Source organism: Canis aureus, chromosome 4 (assembly GCF_053574225.1).
Source record: "Canis aureus isolate CA01 chromosome 4, VMU_Caureus_v.1.0, whole genome shotgun sequence".
In the NCBI taxonomy this organism is placed as follows: domain Eukaryota; kingdom Metazoa; phylum Chordata; class Mammalia; order Carnivora; family Canidae; genus Canis; species Canis aureus.
In genome coordinates, this window is record NC_135614.1 from 53,049,051 (window position 1) to 53,055,077 (window position 6,027).

Genomic DNA, 6,027 nt, shown 5'->3' on the forward strand with positions numbered 1-6,027 from the left:
AGAAATAATTACAGCATTAGATATGGTGCTCTGCACTTCTATTACTGTCTAGTGAAGGCATTTGTAAACCACATGAATCCATTTAGTACACTAAAGGCAAAATGTTATCTAAGAGACAGATGAAAATACGTCTCGTATATCATGGAGACATACAAGAGTGGTCCACCCATCCAACGTCATCATACCGGTAACCAAAGCTTACAAATTTCTTCTTTAAAATAAGCTTTCAAAAAAATAAAATAAAATAAAATAAGCTTTCATGAAAATATTTTCCTTATTTCACTATACCCTCCTATTAAGGTGGATGGAAAAAAATCAATACAGGGATTGATTCTTTTGCAGGGATACAAAAAGAAAAGGGAAATAAATACGTGTATTATATTCTATCAGAGTCTTGTTATAGTTGGAAGCATTTAAAGAAGCAAAGGTAAAAATAATGACATTAAATACATGAATATTTTATGGCTTTATTTACACATTTGTTAGCTTAACTCTTATTTGTTACAGATCTACCAGATTCAGAAGCTTACTATGTACCTGGAAAGAATACAAAAGTAATAGAAATATGAGCTCTGCTTCCAGAGGCTTTCAATTATATGGATCTAAAAATAATCACACAAGCTAATTCAAGCAGAGAGCCACTGAGACATGTCTAGCAATTCTTATACAAATATTTCATCAGTACACATGGAGGATGAGAAAAGCCTGGAAGGAAGTGCATCACTATGTTAACTGGGTTACCCTTAGATGGTGAGATTATATGTAATTTTTAAAAATTATTTGTATTCCTCAAATAAATAAAAATAGTCTTTAAAAATTAAAACGAGGGGGCGCCTGGGTGCCTCAGGGGTTGAGCACCTGCCTTTGGCTCAGGTCATGATTCCAGGGTCCTGGGGTGGAGCCCTGCACTGGGCTCCCTGCTCAGCGGGGAGTCTGCTTCTCCCTCTTCCTGTCTGCCACTCTGCCTACTTGTGCTGTCAAATAAAATCTTTAAAAAAAAAAAAAAATGAGAACAAAAGTTCTTTTAAACTATTAGGTCTGGGATCCCTGGGTGGCGCAGCGGTTTGGCGCCTGCCTTTGGCCCAGGGCGGGAGCCTGGAGACCCAGGATCGAATCCCACGTCGGGCTCCCGGTGCACGGAGCCTGCTTCTCCCTCTGCCTATGTCTCTGCCTCTCTCTCTCTCTCTGTGTGACTATCATAAAAAAATAAATAAAAAATAAACGATTAGGTCTAACGTTGACTAAACAGATGCACCAGATCCACCAAAACAGTGATGTACACTCATTCTTCTTTGAGCAAAGAGCCATATAGGGAGAAATGAAGAATATTCATAGTCCCATATTCTATCTTTAAAAAAAGATTTTGTTTATTCATGAGAGACATAGATAGAGAGGCAGAGACATAGGCAGTGGGAGAAGCAGGTTTCCCACAGGAATCCCAATTGGGGACTCAAACCCAGGACCCCAGGATCATGACCTGAGCTGAAGGCAGATGCTCAGGCACTGAGTCACCCAAGTGACCTTCTACTTATGTCTTCTTATAACTGAGTAATATCAACAATAGGGCTTAAGTGTTCCTTCATTATTTCCCCTCAGTAGAAGCTCAGGCTTAGTTTATTATTTTATGCTCTGACTAAAATTTCAAAAATTTTATAGCAGTGTATGCTCTGAAAGATCTGGTTGTAACACAGCACCTTTGAACCAGTTTGCATGGCAGGTTGTAACACAGCACCTTTGAACCAGTTTGCTGGAAGAAGGGTTTCCTGGGATTGAGGGTTGAGAAAATACATGGCAGCAGAATTCAGCCACAGATTTACGGCACACACTATAGCCTCATCAGATATTGGGGAGGAAGTGGTTATATTGAGCAGAAATGCAAAGTACTCTGTAAATGACTTTCTCTGCTGACCATGTATGAAACAGCTAGAAGATGTTCTATACTCCCTGCAACACTCTCCAGAGAAATGGAAAAGGTCTTTGATCTTGCTGCCTGACTGCTCCCCTCTGCACCACAGGCCATGCATGTTCATGCTGGACACTTCACCAGAGGTCTAGCCTCTGGACAAGGGGGTTGGCTGAAATCTCAGAGGGCTTTTTCACAGTTGTAGGTGGAATAAGAAGGTTCTTTATATGTTGACTTCTGATATGTTGAGTTCTCCATTCTTCAAATTAAATACCTTAGCAAGTGGCAAAGCCCAGAGGGATGAGTTTGTCAGGCATGGTCCTACACAGCTGCATGCTCCATAGGGCAGGGATCATGTCTGTCTTATTCACCACTGGAGACTTAGCACCTCAAACAGTACCTAGCACATTATGGGGGCTCAACAAGCAGTTAGGAAGTGATGCAATGAAGGAGTGAAGGAATGCAAACTTTCCTTTGGTCACTGGAAACCTCTCACCTGAATAACTGTAACCCACTAGCTGATCTTGTCCTTTCTACTTTTGACCCGCTATAATCCCTTCTCCACACAAGAGCTGGAATTATCCTTTTTAAAACAAGGTTCTGGGGCATGTGGGTGGCTCAGTGGTTGGGCATCTGCCTTCGGCTAAGGGCATGATCCCGGGATCAAGACCCACATCGGGCTCCCTGCAAGGAGCCTGCTTTTCCCTCTTCCTATGTCTTTGTGTCTGTCTCTCAAGAATGAATAGATAAAAAAAAATCTTAAAAACAAAAATAAGGTTCTAAAATTAGATCATGGTCACAGCGGCACAACTCTGTAAATACACTAAAAATCACTGAATTACACACTTCAAATGGGCCAATTTGAGAGTCTGTAAATTTGATCTCAATAAGGCTACTAAAAAATTGTTGTTCCCCTACTTAAAATCCTCCACTGGTTCCCCCCGTTTCACTTAGAATTCACCAGGTTACTTACTGTGACCTGCAAAATCCTATCCCATGAGCTTTGCCTACCTCTCCATCCCCCACTCCCACCAGCCACCACTTACCTCCCACCAGTCCCTGAATCTGCCTATCTTGCTTCTGCCTTAAGGTCTTGCACGTGCTCCTAGCTCTGCCCACACTACTCTTCTCCATATTCTGAGTGATGCCTCTTAGCATTCAGGTCTTCCCACTCCAGCCCACGCTATTGCCAATCACCTTCAATTCCACTTTCTATCATACTACGTTTTTGTCTTTTTTTTAAAAGATTTTATTTATTTATTCATGAGAGACACTGAGAGAGAGGCAGTCATAGGAAAAGGGAGAAGCAGACTCCTCGCAGGGAGCCTGCTGTGGGACTCAATTCCAGGACCCCAGGACCACGACTTGAGCTGAAGGCAGACGCTCAACCGCTGAGCGACCCAGGCGTCCCCATACTGTTTTTATAGCACTTCTCACTCTTTGCAAATTATCCTATTTTACTGTTTCCTTTACTCAAACACAAATTCTGTGAGGGAAGAGAATCTTCTTGTGTTTACCTCTCTGGCGCCGGAGACACATAGTAGGTACTAACAAATGTGCGTTAATGTTGACTGCGTGGTTCCTGCACAGTTCATTCTGCCAAGCCTGTCAGGAAAAAACTAGTATCTACCTTAGTATGGCTTTATAAGAAAAACAAATGTTTAAAAAAAATTATTGCTATTGCTTTGGAGTAATTTTTTATTTTTTACATGCATGGCAAAGTTAGCTAGCTTCTATCCAGGACCAGCTGCATCCAAAATTAAAATTAAACGTGTTAATATACTGCTATACAAGATGTAATTATAATGCCCCTAAAGTTTTAAACACATCTACTTTGGGGGATTAGGAGTGGGGCTGGCAGGTCTTCTAGTCCAGACGATTACTAGAAGCAGTTGGACACTTACACAAACACGTAGACCATAGGAAGTCATCCTTATTCTACTTTCCTTGTTTAGAACTCTTAGGAAGTCATGGTTAACATTTGTAAAATATATACTTAATTACAAAAGGTTTTCCTCTTAATACTACATTCTTGGTAATTATAATTTCAAGAATGATCTAGCTCAGGGACATCTGGGTGGCTCAGTGGTTGAGCCTGCCTTGGGCTCAGGTCATGATCCCAGGGTCCAGGAATCGAGTCCCATGTTGGGAGGACTGCTTCTCCCTCTGCCTGTGTCTCTGCCTCTCTCATGAGTAAATAAATAAAATCTTTAAAAACAAAATCTGTATGTTCCTAAAAAGTCATCAGCTTGGCCTTTAGTGTCACAAATTACACACATATACAATGTTACTCATTTGTTGTAGCCATACTGACCTATGGAAATATCACTAATATTTAAACAATCTGTTTTTGATATTTTGTTTCCGATATTTTTAATGATTGTGTTTCCACTGTTAATAAATAGTTTTATAAACAATAGGTTGAACTTTTAAAGCTTTTCAGAAGGAAATCTGGTTTTAATAAGTAACACTTCATATAAGGAAATATCTTTATACCAGCATTTAAGAAGTGCTTGCTTACTTCCAGAGAGTTTTAAACCATTATCAGTGTCAGAGATTTTGTAAGATTTTACATTCTACAGAGAAACTCATTGGCATTAGGTGATTGATAGCCTTTCTTAAACCCACAGGATGCCTGATATTTCTGTTCTAGTTCTTATCATGCATTAATTTCTCATAAGTCTTTGGTAAATCTGTCAAATTAATCTTCAAGGATTTCTCCTTAAGCTCTAAATACTTAGTATTCCCATCAAGAATGACAGAGCTTCTCCAAAGCAATTCCAAAAACTAGTATATCCTTACATAAATATCTAAGTGTTTAATCTCTAGAGACACCTCTTGGGCTGCTATTCCAGTTAATAAGAATAAATTTTGATGTAGAAATACTTTAGGGGAAAGTGTAACAATTTCTTCCTCAACCAGTTTATTCACTATTCACGTTTTATTACTATCCTTGACAACCAACTGTCATTAAAAAACCAAGCAATAACCAAAATAATTTGTGTTTTCCTTTTGTGTGTATGTATCCTTCTTTCCCAGCCCCTCTCTCCCTGCACAGCTCCAACTACTCCACAAAACTGACAATCTTTACTTTCTGCGAATAAAGAATGTTTCAGTTGCTCACCGTTAATGATCCGTTTATCTATTCTTTGCCTTTAAAACTGAGTAACCTCTACAGGTATCATTCGTCCAATAACCGATTGTCATAAAGGACCCAAGGGGTTAGAGATCTCAAGGTGCCCTCTGAATCAAAGGTTTAATGATGGTCTGCAGTTTTTAGATTAAATATACTAAGAACCAATTGCTTAAAAGTTTGGAACACAGATATGACAGAACTAACTTGCTGTTTCATCAGCAAGGATATGTATCTCAATTAAGTCATCTCCTGGTTCTGTTGTGTGAACCACATACATAGAGATAGATAAGAGTGATCTAAATCATCAAATGCATTAGACAAAGTGAAACTCTAATACGCTATTACAAGCTGACACATGTGATCTCAGTAAGCTGCCAGTGACAATGTTCTCCCAGAATTGCTAAATGTTGCATACCAGCTAATAAACTTTGGTTTGGGCACCACCTAATGGCAGAAAATGTTTTTTTAAAAATCCTACTTTGCTTTCTGAAGCTTGCTCACTTTTATATTTTATATTGATTTAGAAAATGTTCTGCTCCTTATTGAACAGTTCTAAGTGTTCCATGCCTATCTTGGAATGATAAACTACTTTTTACAATGGGAAAATGCCCCAGTGAAATGAATATTCCAAAAAATTCTACTTCATCCTTACATATTTAAATTTAGCCTCTTAATTTAGAAACATGTTTTTAATTGAATCATTTTAGTTACTTAACGGTTCTCAAACTCTTCTGCACTGTGTAACTTTATAATAACCTGTCACAAAGAAAAATGGCTTATCTTCCTGAAAATGTGGTACTTATTAGAACTAAGTAATTTAATATATCTGAGTAGCTGCTAAAAACAATCCTGAATGAATAGTGATATACACACTTTTAAACCATGTACATTAGTTTTTTTCAAGAAGTCCTTGCCTCAGCCTAATGTTTATTTTACTTTATGATTCAACAAAGAGGCAAAATACTTGCGACAGGAGAAAGCAAACCAA